Below are 15,432 nucleotides of genomic sequence, written 5' to 3'. Positions count from 1 at the left end.
CTAGTTATGACACTTTTGGGTCCTTTTTTAAGTTTTAAAATGAATCACTATCAGATACCATTGTATTCAAATTAGTGAACGGGATATCCTTTAAAATTCCTACTTTTGTTTTCTGCAGAAGAAAGAAAGTCATGTGGGTTTGGAACAACATAAAGTTGAGTAAACAATGACAGACTTTTCATGTTTGGGTGAACTATTCCTTTAAAGACTCCTCTCCTTCCTCTGTGTAGATGAATACTATTTACCTTTGTACAGAATACCCTTATTCAACTGTACATTAGTAAGATTTATAGCTATTTATGATGGAGAGTAATATATGTGTAAACGTTTACTGCCGACAAATGCTACAGTGGTATCTCTAGCTAAAGATGTTGCTGTGGAATACGTAGCTGGTTATATTTTTAAACCCCTGAGGTTTCACTCCTTCAAATCCCAGTTTTATCACTTGCTTGCAGAAAAAACTTTTGTAACTTTGCTTCATTTTGACTGTGTAGGAGGGAAAAACTGCCTAGCCTCCCCAAAGATACTTTTTCACTAGTGCAAACGGGCACTCTTAAAAGCACAAAGAGACAAATTGCTCATCCAGTGACATGTTTTCCTACCTTAAAATGAATAAGATGTTTTATTTCTCGCTATCTCTGAGTGCATTTAATTTGTTTTTGAGTAATCCCTTCATCCATACTGCGCCAAGACAATGCATGAGACCAAGGTGGAGGCCTTACCAAACTCTCTATGTAGCAACATCATGCTGTACATCCTTCCTGTTTGTCTGTCTGAGATATCCTGTGTACATCTATCAAGTACAACAACAAGAGCTTTTGATATCATTATTGATGATATGTTGATATCTAACTTTAGCTTCTAGTGAATGAGACAGAAATTGTGCTTTATTTAGCTATTGTCTGTGGTGAGTGTTCCCAGTTATTGATTTTCTTGGGAGGGGGTTGGGGTTATTCGAGTAGCTTTCGAAAAATGAGAACACTGTAGTTTTAGTAGTGAGTCACAAGCACCAAGTTTGATGTGAAATAATAATAATAATAAATAAAAAAAGACAAGCCTATCAATATATATATAAAATTTTTATGTTGTTGCTCTGGGCTGTAAATTAGTAATAGAATTCCATTTGTTTGTAGACCACAAGTTGCACGTTTTGCAACTCTAAAGAAACCCTTGATGCCGTTCACCACTTTAATGTCTACTGGTGAACTTTGACCTATTAAACTTTTAGTCAGAGGCATTATGAACCTGAAGTACACCAGCTGAAATCAAGGACTGTGCCTTTATTTTTATACAGAATCATCCAGAATGGCCACGCGTCACTAAATTACGAAGCTGTCTGCATGCCGTAATGAAATCAGAAGCTGACCAGCCAATCAAATATCCAATGCCACTGAATACCGTTTTTTTCCCCCCAATGTTTTTTACATGCTAAACACCCTGATAACGTATTGTTTTACTGCAGTCATCTAAACTAATTAACTAAAACCTTGAAAATAAATAACCAGACTTGAGAGGGAAAAAGGATGATAGACATCTAATCAAATGTATTTGATATTTAACTGTACAGTAAGTTAGATATTATTTTCCATTAAATAAAACATAATGTTTTATGATATACAAAATTATATTGTATATCCCCCATTTAAAGATTTACAAGTAAATAATAAAAAATACAATATATATATATATATATATATAGCATGCATATTTGAAGAACCAACAGCTGAAAATTGTAAAACTGATATTTTATAATAAAATAACAAAGGGTACAATTATCTTAACAATACAATAAGGGTAGAATAAATGGCCAAATTAATTCCATCTTTTTAAGAATAATTGTACATTTCAATACACTTTCAGCAGACCTTCCTGTTTAATCACTCATGTTGATGTTGATGATCAGATCACCATTGATCTGATCATTTTTGCTTAAATGGAAAGGCTCTGGGAACTCCTTTTGGCTTAAAGTAGAGACACACACAGAAACACCATCACACACACAATCCTTTTGTCCTTTGTCATGTCATAAACATGCCACACCTCCCAATTGGCATGATCAAAACCTGCTGTGCCATCATAATCAAACTTTTCTCTTTCTCTCAGAGAACTTGATAGTATTGAATATCATGGGGCAGTTCTAGAAAATATTCCCTTGGCGTAAGCCCCATCCTACAGTTCAGTGTCAGGATTCTTGCTTGAACCATCAGACCCTGCCGGAAGGCGATGACCAGGAGATTACGAGTCCTCTGCGAGAATTATCGCTTAGGCTTCCATTTCCTCATACCCTCTTATTTTCATTTCTTACAGTATAAACCTAAAAGCAAGTTTTTGAGATCTTTTTTTTATTTATTTTTATTCACAAAAATGTGGCAAAATAAACACTTGAACTTCAGTTATACCTTAAAAAACTGTAAAAGTATTTTACCCTCTGAATATGGTTTATTAATATTAAAAAAATGTTTTTACTGAAGTCAAAGCTGGGCATCATGAATTGCCTTGTGTAAACAAACCCCTAATTAGTGCCCACATTTTAGCTCATTTGAGTCACAATATCAGAAAATGTCATTCAAATGTCAATTGAAAAGAGGGCTACAACTTCCAAATAACAAAGCAAAATTTGGTTATTTGGCTATACACTAATCTTAAAACAGGAATACATGCTGATACATTCAGTGATATATTGATTATCAAAACAAAAAGATTGTGTCCACATCAATATTAAATGTTTAGCAATTTCAAAAAGCAGACTTGAAAAGACAAAAGACTTGGTTATCGCCTTATTGTGGCCTTTTGTGTACAACGGAAGCTCTTTCTGTAATTAATAACTAGTAGTTTCTTTCCCGAGGGGTTCATAAGTATTTTTTACTGAGTTTTTTTTAAGTAAACATTAAAGATTTTTTGAAAGTTTGAAACATGTTGAAAATTTGATAACACACCAATCATTATAATTGAAAGAAAAATTATGAAAAAGTAGACCAATAACATATCTGTAGCATCCACCAAAGTTAGAGATGCCCGGTTTAAAAATATTCTCTGGTGACACTGCAAAAACATGCTAATTATGAAATAACTATCCTTTTTGACATGACAGAAAGATGAAGGAAAACGTTTGCAATGAGTAAATGTATGAACTGCTTCTTCAAGAAATGTGTATGTTTTTTTATTGAATTTTCTAGTAGTAAAAAAAAAAACAACTTGGTGTTTTTCTCTGCGTGTCGTGTTTTGTCTTAATATTTGAATGTATTTACTGCAGAACAAAATTTGCCAAAGATATCATGCCACTTGAATGACTTTTTGTTTATTTCCTCATTTTATTAAAATATGTCCACAAGCTGAAACTAAATGTAATTTGATATTGGTTTTCTAATGGAATTATATTGTTAATATTAATAGGAATATTATGTTTTGTTTTGTTTTGTTTTACTGTTTTTGTTTTGTTTTACTGTTGTTCAGGGTTATTTTAAGTGAAATGTTCAATTGTCTGGCATTCCTCCCTGATACAGGGTCATAGGCTACTCCGTGTATGTGCATATGAGTGAATGTTGTTCGTGAAATATCAATTTACGTATGTTGTAATGTGAAACTAAGAAGTAATTATTTGTAAATATTGGCCATAATTTTACTGGTTCATCAGAATAAAAGTAATTTTTTAAGTTCACAGGTTGTACTATTATGGATCAAAGAGGCTTGACTTTGCAACATACTCATCATATAAATTGTTTCCCCATTATTTATAGTGTCAGTTCACAGATAGAAAGTAAGTCAGGAACATGTAAATGTATAAGATAAAAATATACTGTTTGTCCGGCCTGTTTGAAGGTGCACTTAGTAACTTTTGTCTTCATGTCATCTTGAACTTACACTATTTGGATGCAGCATCATTTAAAATCAGTAGTTTTCAGTTTCAGATGCCATTGTAGAAATGTAGTCTTCAAAAACAGCCATGATTACTTTAATCAATGAGTGAAAGTGTCAAATAACTGGATGGTTACTGAGATAAGCGAGTAGTATTTGGCCGGTCATGCGATTCCAACATGGCAGTCCCCATGTGCGGAGCCTCTACATGTAGAATAAAACAGCTTTTATGAGGTTACTGATATGACTGGAGTCTTCATTTTAATGTGAGTTGTCATAATATCCTACATATATTGCAAAAGTACAATTAATGTATTTAGTAGTTGCTTAGTAGTTTAAATTACTGTAAAAAAAAATTACTGACTACACCTTTAAGTACAAAGGCATCATGTACACAGGTATTGTTTGATGAATACGTAACAATATTTCAGACATTGTCAAATTTAATCAAGATGACCCAAGCAATGCCTAGTGTTTTCAAGACATGAAAAGTGCAAAGATGCAAGCATATCACTTAAATTGTGTGTGCAGAAATTAACCAAAACATGCCATGCCCATATGGTGAGGCACTGATAGCTATTTACTACTTTATCTTCTTTCTTGTAAGAAGTAATTAATTTGTATCCTAAGCCACATGTAAGTCACATATACATATACATATGATACAGGCTTTCTAAACCTCATTAATAAAACCATTTTAAAGGCAACAACTGTAGTGTTTCTAAACTAGAAGAGACGGGAGTCATCTGCACCCCGCTACAGAGCTGCATTATCCTACACAACCTCCCCACATTGTTAAAATGGAGCCTACCAGAGTTGCCCTTTTGGATGGGGACCTAGTCCACAGGAGGTCTTAACAGGGGGTGATAATGGACCACAAGCAGCAATACACCACCAAAACACCACACACAAATGAAAAACAGCTTCAACCCAGCTGGATACATACTCTACATCAGCTGGGATTTGGTTGTGTGCCAGTTTACCACGTCTCACACACACATTCAGTTACACAGTTTGGGTCACTGCCCAAATACCTAGTTTGCCAGGTTGGCACTTATGCTATTTCGATGTTTGGGTGCATGCCCAGATAAGAAGCACAGTGGCAAACTGTGATTGCTCCAGACCTTGGGTCTCAGCCAGATGACATGATGAATAAGCACTTCAAAGCAGAGGAGTTCCTCAGGTGTGTGCATTTGTGCTCTCAGACTCCTGATTCAGTGTATCGCTCTCTCTTAGGTAGCCCTTTCTAAAGCTCACAAAAGCATCCATAAATTTGTTATCTAAACATGCAGTTGTGTCCCACAAACCCTTATGCATGACGCCCCATTGTAAACTGTCCAGTGTATTCTTTAAATAGTTTTTTGAAAACCCAGCCAACAAACCCTTTCTGACTTCATAGAGATATTTGCACAGGGAGTGCTTAATATATAATGGGGCATAATTACCACAGCAATGTATTTCCACCAGCTGAGCATCCCTGTTGCTGGTCTCCAGCATGGGTTGCTTGTGTGCTGGTGTCCCCACCTGGCTGCTTAACCAACATGATTATACGGGAAGTCGACATGTTGCTGCTGAATGTTCCAGTCCCCTGACATCAGCCCCATTCTGCTGAGATACTGACAAGTGGCATCTCCCATCAGACATTTTTGCACCAGTTCAAATGAGTTTAACTTCTGTGATGCGACCAATGGCGTGTTGTGTCAGCAGCGTGGGAGACCTGCGTTCTTGTCCTGTGCTGAAAACGAAGTAGATTGCAGGCCGGAGATCTCAAAATGAGTGCAGGTTTACTCCACAAGGGGTCTGGGCTACTCCAAAAGGGGGTTGAACCAACTCCAAAAGGAACTCCCTTCCACACACCGTTAGGGTTAGGGAAAGGTCTGGGTTAGGGGATCCCGATATTTGGAGCTCCCACTACTTTTTGGAGCTCTGCCTGCAGCTCTTATGAAACCAGGTAATAATTGCATTTGCATAATCAGTGACACGAGCATGATTCAGATCATCCATTTTCCCTCTCATAACAAATTTTTATGTTGGAGCTTGTGGGTAGAGTAAATAAAATATACCTACTATTTCAGAATTCACAGTGAGATCACTCTGGCTGAAGCTAGCTTTAAAACAGCTTGGTTAACCTTCATCATAAAATGTTATGTTAAACATGTTTTGCTGGCAAACAGCATGGATATGCTGGTCCTTCATCAAGACCAGCACCAAATCTGCACTAGCCAGCATGAACCAGCCTGGACCAGCATGGGAATTCTCCAGAATAAACTCTTTTCATTGCTTATTAGGCCACAACCACAGTAATATATTTTCATCTGAAAACTGATTGATTTTGCTACGTTTACGCCTCTCAACCACACTAGTTTCCACTGGAAAAGGAGACTTTTGAAAATGCTCTGAATATCAGCATACTTTGAAAACATTATAACATTAGGAAATTGAAAACTGAGTTTTTAAATTTAAATGGATTATTGTGGACGTGGCCTGAATGAAGTTTTTAGTAGTATTCCATTTTAGTGTCAACTTTCAAAGGTTTCTTCTAAAACACTTTATGAGAATTACAGTAATGAGACAAATGGTGACATCCAGCAACAGTATAAAATTGTGTAAATTGCATAGTCCAGGGCTGCATTCCAGTTCAAATTGTTCTTGCTAAACATTTCATGACTCGGATGTACTTCATTGTTTACCATGCACGAGAGCCCATGACCTCGGAGCCTTTGCAATGGGTTTGAATGGAACAGACTAAGCCCTTGTTCACTTCACCTGCTTTGGAGACCACCGTTACTCGTGCAATAAAGCTGATATAATTTTTTGGAATTATTTGGCGATTTCATGACAACATCTTTGAAGATTAATGCAATCCCAGATTCAGGTAAAGTTTAGTTGTAATTTCTGAGGCTTATATATAAAAATTGTCTGTTACATTCTAATAAATTGTCTGTTACATTTTATTAGAATTAATTGTGAGAGAGAATTATTGTTGAATCAACCTATTGCCTCCAAAGGCTTTTAGCTATTTGACTGTTATAACAAATGACAAATAATTTACCTAATTATTGCAGTGTGATTATTCTGCTGCACTATATTCGACACAAAATGTTCTAAATTTATTCAAATGAAAATGGTAACATTACAAAGAACATGTGTAAAAAAAACAGTCTTAAGGTAGCTACAATTATTATGTGGTTAAATCTCAATATAGCTCTTCTAAACTGCTTAAGTGACTGAACATCACTTACAGCTGTCCCTTCCACTGTACACAAAAGTTGTGTGGGTTGGGGTAGGTTAAGCACAATCTGCTGTGACATCACTATCGAGATGTGTTTAGGGATATGGAGCTGCCTGAAGTGTACAAATGTGTAGGCTTGCTCCCTCATTCAAAATTGAGGGTTTGTCAGCAGAGATTTTCCCCACTTAAATTAACAAAGTTGAACAGACTTCCAAAATGGTGGCGGAGATTCCCCCATGGGGAAGTGCTGAGGGAAGTCAGTAAGTTTAAAGTTTAAAGTTGAGCGGTACGCAGTATAGATAACAAGAAATTTCTTTAAAGAGAAAGGTTCACAATAACATTTCTGACTTTTAATAGCAGACTTAAGACTGCTTCGTGTTGGACTACACTGCTACGTATCTCTGTGTGATGATGACTAAATGCGGCCGGTGCCAGCCAAACATCACTTCAGTGTATTACGATGGACTTCAGAGGATGAACTGATGCCAACTCCAACCACAAGACATGGGATACATCAAATGCCATTGCCTGAACCTTGGACTTAGGATAGACCTCACCGAAATTATTGCGAAGCATCTCACTGATCTCTGCCTGCATCACCTTGGTCTAATGATGGACTACACTCTTATAATGGAATACGTAGATGTGGCATCTGGGGCGTGGTCGTGTGTCGGTCTGCGGGCGAGAGAGAGAGCGGTAAGGCTTGTCACCTGGGTTTTAATTACCTCTAACACCTGTGTCTTGTTATAGTGATACGGAGAGAGACATTTAAGGAACGCCCCCCATGCCACAGTAGACAATCAATTAATTGCCAACAATAGCCATCATCAGCCAACTAACAAAGGACAATGCATCTGCAGTTAATCCAGGATGAACTTCAAAGACATTAGTCATTAATCTTACAATTCTTACAAAATCTTAGTTTTAATACTTACTTAGTTTAATTATTTTAAACCATGATTTGCACTATTCATAATTAAGTAATATTGGCATTATAGTCATGATGTTATCCAGAGGGGAACTGGCCCCCACAGTGAGTCTGGTTTCTCCCAAGGTTATTTTTCACCATTAACCAACATCTTATGGAGATTTGTGTTCCTTGCCACAGTTGCGTTCGGCTTGCTCACTGTTTAAACACAATTCAAAATGGTATTTTCACAAACCACACAATGATGACTCTAAGACATTATAGATATTATAGTTTCATTTTCTGTTAATGCATGATTTTCTGTAAAGTTGCTTTGAAATGATTTGTGTTGTGTTGGCAAATCTGAGTGTCACAGGTCCAATCTGACCCACCCTAAGCGGGATTTGAATCGGAGATCCCCAGCATTGGAGACGGGCGCACTATCAAGGAGTCTATAAAAGTCATGGCCTCTAGCCTTGGTTGCTAGTGTGTCTTTTAAGGCCAGGGGAGTGAGGTTTACACACTGCACAGCTATCACTTACCAGCTGGCTAATGCTACATGAGCACAATGTGTGACACTGAGATCTCTTCTGAAGCTCTAGAAGAGACACACATGAGATTGCTAAAAGTCAAGAGAAACATCAGAAAATTAAAAAGTCTCCATTTGCTCTTCATTTAATCTCATTGATGTCTTGGAGAAATTGAGAGAAAAAAAATCTTATTTGTGATTTTACTTTCCAACAAGTCATGTGGACCCAAGATGTCTATTTCGTTATGCATAGTAGCTTGTTCAAAGCCAGGACAATTTATTTTTTTCATTATGCAGTTAACAGTTATATCATAGCTACTCAAGTGACTTGCATGCTTAAGTAAACATGGAGGGAAATGTCTATAGAATTAACTTTAAAACTGTATAAAGAAGTTATATCTACATTTATTAATTTATTACTGCACGCAGGCCTTAATAAGACACATGAAGCTATAACGGAGTGCAAACACCAATTTAAAGATAAATATAATTCAGAATTGAACCTTAGGCTGCAGACTCGAAATTAAAATGAATCATCTGTGTTGGACAAATGTTTCTTCCCTATATTAGACTGGCTCCTTCAAGCCTGATTAAATAAATAATCATGACATTTTTATTTTTCCTTTCTATTTTATTTGCTCTTGCTCTTCGAGAAGTGAGAGAGAGTGGTAAAGATAGCCATTAGAGGGCCAAAAAGCCATGCAAATTAACGTCACTCAGAGTGCAGCTACTTCTGTGTGTATGAGAGTGGAAATGAAGGGTGCTTGGTGGAAGTGTTAAGGTAATTGCAAGGGTCTTATTAAGACAGAATAAAGCTGACATGCAGGTGATGACACTTGCAGGCAAACACACAGACTTGTACACACAACAAAAGGATTCACATGTTCTCTCCCTCTCATACACAAGCAAACACACAAATACTTGAAGAATTGGGGGCACTTGATTATTAAGAGTTGTAGTTTCTTTTTCTCAAACATTCATTCTGAGATTTGTGAGTGGGCCTTCGGGGAGGGCAAGAGGTGAACAGATATTTCAGGAGAGAGTACTCCTTACAGTAATTAGTTTAGAGAATGATTTAAATATGATTTGAAACTTTGTTAAAGGAGTCAGATATTTTGAACTAGGGAATATTTTTGGGTCAATACAAGTTAAACTCACAGCTGACAGCCTTTGTGGCATAATGTTGATTACCACAAGAAATAATGTTGACCTTCTTACTTTAAAGAATTGTCCCTCCTTTAAAAGAACAAAAACCAAACTGGGTTACAATGAGGTACTGACAATGGAAGTGAATGGGGCCACTCCGTAAATGTTAAAATACTCACTGTTATATAAGTATAGCCACAAGACATAAACAATGTGCAAGTTAATATGATTATAGTGTGATAAAATTACTTACTAACCTTTTCTGTGAAAAATTATATGCAGTTTTACCATACCATTGCCATGACAATGTAACGCTGTAAATCCTAAAACCTTAAAATGACTGTAAGAATGATAATTTAATGAGCTTAACCTGTATATTTAATTTTAAGACTTGATGTATTAAAAGCCTATCCATATTGTTTCAATTGCAGGACAAATTAAAGAAAATTCACTTGCAAACCAACAGTATAACAAGACTGTATGATGATTTTCAAATGAATGGTATGTATTGCTGACAATCTGTTTGACTAAATGAGGCTGGGCTGAGTTGTAAAGCACAAATTTAATCAGGAAAAATGGGAAGGGAGCAGCACCCAATGCACCCAGCATGTTCACAAACTTAAATCTAATTAAACGAGTAGTCAATAACATTTTTTAATTCTGTCATAATTTACTCATTCCAAACCTGTATGACATTGTTCCTTATGAGAAACACATAATGAAAAGAAATATATATTATATATATTTTGTGGTCTTCTCAATACAATATAATGATAGTACCTCACTGTGGAGCTTAAAAAAGCACCCAAAAGTATCATAAAAGTAATTCATGCAACTCGTGCATCATATCTTACCATATCAAGTCTTCCGAAGGCATACAATTTGTTTTGGAATTTGTCTTTTTTCAGTGAAAATCTTGACATCTGTTGCACATTCATGAGTGAGGCACTATCCATGGTATTGAGAAGATCAACCACAATATTCATAATTTTCCTTTTGTGTTCTGCTTAAAGGCGCGTCACATTTACGTTTGCACAGCGGAAATCCGAAGGCAAAGAAGGCGTGGCCGGATGTTGAGCACATGTGAAACCAGCAAAAAACCAACTGCCAATCAGCCTCTTTTTCATGCTGCACTTACTCTTGGAGAGTGAAGTTAGAAAGAAACCCACCGCTAAAATGATATCCTTGCCCATTGTGAATATTCAATGTAGCTCTATACAAGGCATCACCCACACAGAGGTCACTGTCAAACCAAGCAACTTCCTATTGGTCAACGGTGCAAATTCGCCTGTCAAAGTTCACCAAACTTGACCTATACGCAAAATACGTGAGGGGAAATTCTTCACCACCATGATTGCGAGGATTCCCATTGAGGTGACTGTATTTTGCCTGCGGATTTTAAGAAAGAAAATCATATAGAAGATTCTGTATGTATGAATGTATGAAGCTGTATCTGAAGCAGCATTATGTATATGCCAGGAATAGGTATATTTACACAGACATGTTAATACTGCATAGAGACAGTTTCACCTGAATTACAATTTCTGAAATAATGTTATAAAATGATAAAAAATGGTGAAATAAAATGTGATGTTATGAATGATCAAATATATATATATTGTGTCATGACAGCAGCAAAGTTTAAGGCTTCACTGATGCTATATTTCATGTACACAGAATCAGCATCAGATATAAGGGGCTGAGATGGATTAGAGCTGGCATATTTTAGCATAGCTTTTATGAGGCAATGTGCTTTACACAGAATTTGGTACAAAGCCTTTTCAGAGCAGTCTTAACTCGGCTGTGTAAAGCCGATTGTTCTAAACATTATAACAGTCAATATTTATGTGAACTGTTATGCCTCGTTTAATGATGGAATATCAGGGAACATGGAACATCTTACCACACACACTGCACTACAGTTTTATATACGTACATTGATCATTATTCACATGAGTGGCACTTGAGTGCGTTCTGGCATTCTATTTTCTTTCACAACTACACACAAAATCTCACTTTTCTTCTCATTTCTTATAGCATTCTTCTCCATTTCTTCTGAAATGCTTGTCAAAATAAAACTTTAGTGAAAGTATGTGCACATTTGTGTGCAGGTGAAAGGGTTAAAACAAATGTTGATCTAATCGTCTAACTAATGCTCCGGTGAGTTGTACAATTTCCTACCCTTTTCTTCAGCCTGTAATACTGACACTCATGACTAGTTGGAAAGAAGGAAAAGAAAAAAGAGGAGAGAAGTGAGCTGACAGGCAAAAGACCCTCTCATCCAGCTGTCTGACACCCCTCCTCGCTTGCTCTCTCCATCTCTCCCAGAGGGTTTGTCCTTCTGGTCTCGTCCATGATGAATGGACCTGTCGAAATAAACTCATCCTAGACCCAATTAGAGACAGAGAGAGAGAGGGTTGGGGAGAGTGAGCGAGTTTAAGAGAGAGTGACAGGCAGAGAAAGAACAGAAGAGAAAAAACTAAAACATGAGTATGTAGGAAAGACTTGTATTATTTTTGTATATACTAAATTTCATAGCAAGGTTTCTAAAATATTTCACACTGGACTTATGTTCTGAACCGATCTGCACACACATACACAAAAATATATAGTCAATACAAAAACATACCATGTTAAACACAGTTACTCCTGAAATGCCATATACTGTTATGGTCATAGATATTGTTGTAAAAATTACAACTGCAGTAACTTCTTTCTTTTTTTTTGGGTGGTAACAATGGCTTCCAATTTATGTTTTTATGGGTTATGAAATAAGTTTTTACATTAAGAAGTTTTCATTTATTAATTCATTATAATTAACCAACATTAATAGATGATGTAATTTTGTAATTTGGGGTCATTTTATATATTTTATATCAACACTGAAAATAATTTAGGATAAGATAGCTTGCAAAAACTGAAGTCCCCCCTACACTGTACAAGATGATGTTGCCAAAAAAGTGTCGGGCAATCCCGTTCTGTTACTTTTCTCAGTGCTGGCAAGGGTGGACCAATCACATTCATTCATTATTACTGGATGAGGATTTTTTTAAGATGATTTTATATATAATGCTGATGAGGATTTCCATTCACAGGTGTGAATCCTTGCAATTATCAGTTTTTATAAAAAAAATATTGTCCAGTGTAAAAATGTCTCCAATGAGATCGTCCTGAGATTTAAATGCGGATGCATGGAGGATTGGTTTTTCAGAGCCTCAAGTGCCCCCTGCAAGAATAAAACTTTGTTTCTCACAAGACACAGTCACTTGATGACATCTGCAATTTCAGTTTATAGGTCTGTTACCCACACAAAACTTTCATATGAATTTAGAAAATATGAAATATAACACATGAGTGGAGTCAGCAAAGATGTTAAAGGCATCCATAGAAATGATCGGGGTTTTTTTCAAGGTGAGGAATGCAGACAGTCATTTTAGATGAGCAGGTAAGTATTGTAATTTTCTTATACTCTTTCTGAATGATTGATATGATACACTGTGTATACATATTTAAGAGTATACAATTAATATAATTTTACATTTATCTGTGCATTAATTTGAACTATTATTACAAACTGTGTAATGTATTTTAATGAAACATCCTAATTTTTTTTTATAAAAACTGGAAGAAAGTTTTGTCAAATTTAGCTCATTTCTGGGTAAATTATTCCCCACAGTATAGCTAAGTAAACCCACACACACCCACCCAAACACACCCACACCCACAAACACACAAACACACACAGATCGGACACCTTTCTGAAATAGCCACCAGGACATTTTGTACAGCAGTGAATAGAAGATTTTTCTGTGATGCCTCTCAATTTCCTCTGGGCTTTTGTTGTTTTGCTGTGTTTGTTTCCTGCTTACAAGTGGAGGCTGTGTGAGTGTGTGTGTGTGTGTGTGTGTGTGTGTGTTTTGTGTGTGAGTATTAGTGTTGTGTAGCTCAAAGGTAAACACAAATATACACACACACACACACACACAAACTCACACACACGTTTACACAGCCCTGAAAGAGGTCTTAGGACTTTAACCTTGTCGGTTTAAGCTGTAATGTTACTGACAACAAGAGAACAGTGTGTGTGTGTGTGTGTGTGTGTGTGTGTGTGTGTGTGTGTGTGTGTGTGTGTGTGTGTGTGTGTAAGAGGGAGAGATAGAGACAGAGAGACAGACTGAAAGAGGCAAACAGACAATATAATCCAAAGAATTGGATGGAATTCAAAGATGCTTTCTTTTCTAACACATCCAAGTGATTCCCCACTTTTGCGTTCAAACACAAAGATGAATAGCGTGAGAACTTTGCCTTTCACAATCACCAGAACTGAGAAGACACTTAGCAAATATACCAAGTTAGAGTGAGATAAAGACCTAGATGCTATAGAAGAGAGACAGGTGGAGACTTTTGGAGAAAAGTGAAGATTAAGGATGAGACCAGACAGATAATGAAAGAATGAAAATGGCTGAGATACTGAAAGAGAACAGGCAGGGAATATAAGATAGAGAGTCTTTTAAAAAATATAGAGAAATATAGAGGTATAGAGAGGGCAAAAAGAGAGAGAAAGACAGCATGAATATAAAGCAGACCCAGAAAAGATGGATGAAAGGAATGTGGTAGGTAAAATTAAAATATAGACAGTGCAGGCGTTTAGGGTAAGTTACAGATGGTGAGAGGAAGTGATCAGACACACAAGAGAGGAGAAATGGACAGAAGAGAGGGTGAGAAGGAGAGTTAGAGGGGGTCTGGAAGAAAAAGAGGATGACAGCACAATTAGGGATTTTAATTCTCTGCTTGACTGAGTTAGTCCAGTCTACATGATAATGAGCAGTTTCAATGTAATAAATCTTTATGATAAACTGACACGGACAGCGTGGCACAACCACATATACATGGATCATAGATCAATAATATGTATTCTGTACATCTTTATGAGACGAAACATTACTACATGGGTATGTAATTTCATGGGTATCCATTGTTTTAACACATTTTAGTAATTTAATTAGTGTTGGTCTCCACCCTCTTTTTGACCCTTAGAATTAAAAAGGCAATTTTATTGTTTTTGTTTTGTTACTTTGTTACTCAGATAAAAAAAGGGCCACAGTTCATTATGTACCTTTGGAAAAATGGATCTCAACAATGTTTAGAACTATTGTTCCTGATATCTGCTCAACAGTATTCGAGCTGAATTTGTTCTTGTACATCGTATACTGTAACAATGATATGTAACATGTCCAGCTAAATCTGAGTTGTTTTGTATTTACGTCTATCATCCAAATATTCACATAAGGAAACAGGTAGCCTAAAACAGAAACTGCAATTTGATGTAGACGATTAACCTACAGGTCTTCGTTAACTCATTACTGCAAGCTAGAGGCCATGTAATGCCGTGTAATGTATGTACTTTATCAAATGTTCTTGACACTTGTATTGATAAGTTGTGAAAATGTAAGTTTACTTTGTCTAGCCCAACATTACTTGTTCTACAGAAGTATGCGCTGTATTACTGCAGAACTGAGGGGCATCTGACAATGCAGAGAAGTAACATTGGATACACTTTATGTATATTATACATATATGTGTTGCTGCTTTGTACCTGAATTTAATTACATTTGTAGTTACACTGTTAACTTTACCTCTAACCCAATCCTTACCCTAAACCATAACCCTAATCCTTAACCTACCATCAACCTCAGTAGCAGCAAAAGTGAATCTTGCGAGAATAAATGACAATAAATGCATTGTATTGTATGTATTTTAATG

This window comes from Xyrauchen texanus, chromosome 5, assembly GCF_025860055.1.
Source record: "Xyrauchen texanus isolate HMW12.3.18 chromosome 5, RBS_HiC_50CHRs, whole genome shotgun sequence".
NCBI classification, from domain to species: domain Eukaryota; kingdom Metazoa; phylum Chordata; class Actinopteri; order Cypriniformes; family Catostomidae; genus Xyrauchen; species Xyrauchen texanus.
This window is presented reverse-complemented; position numbering follows the sequence as displayed.